The sequence below is a fragment of the Penaeus monodon genome, chromosome 31 (genome assembly GCF_015228065.2).
Source record: "Penaeus monodon isolate SGIC_2016 chromosome 31, NSTDA_Pmon_1, whole genome shotgun sequence".
NCBI classification, from domain to species: domain Eukaryota; kingdom Metazoa; phylum Arthropoda; class Malacostraca; order Decapoda; family Penaeidae; genus Penaeus; species Penaeus monodon.
The window spans coordinates 2,748,330-2,749,115 of NC_051416.1; positions in this window are offsets into that span (position 1 = coordinate 2,748,330).

Consider the following 786-nt stretch of genomic DNA (forward strand, 5'->3'; position numbering starts at 1 on the left):
TGAGGCATCTTGAGCCACCTGCTTTGATACCTCCTCGCCCCACGCCCTCGATACGTCATCACTTCTCTTCCGTGACGTCACTGAAAATCTCTCATGTGACGTCACCCGTTTGTGTTGCTGTGACGTCATCGTTCTGTCTTTAGTGACACGTCGTTAAGATTCTGCTTCCGTTCGGTCGATATAATTTCCTCGTCTTGCTGACAACAGTTATTATTATAATTTTTTTTCTTTTACATTTTTTTCTTCATAAAAATAAAAACTTCCATGACGTAACTAGTTTATATATATATATAAAAGAAAACATTAATATATCTTTCATGCTTTCTTTCGTGCACTCATTCGTGACCTGCTCGTGTGACGTCACTCTCTATTATCCAGGTCCATCCTGTTCCTTTTCCTTCCCTACCGCCTGCTTTCTCTCTGACGTCACCATCACCACTTCACCGTGACGTCATTTCCTTGACACTCCTGTGTGACATCACCCTCTTTGCCGTTTTCTATGAAAGGGGTGTTATTATGAGAAGCTTCAACAGAATAAGGCAATTGATTTCTTTGTTATCATGAATCTTTTTATTGTAAAGTTTACGTGATAATGTTAAGTGTATATATAAAAAAGGTTATACTGTTGTAATGATCTGTGTTGTTATATTTATGAATTAACTTTTGTACAGGACATGTCAGAAGAAATACAAAAAAAAAGGAAATAAATATTATTTTCAGTAACCCTGAGTTATATTTAGGAAGTTGAGCTCAGTCCCACAGTTTCCTTAAGATGGTTCTACGGCA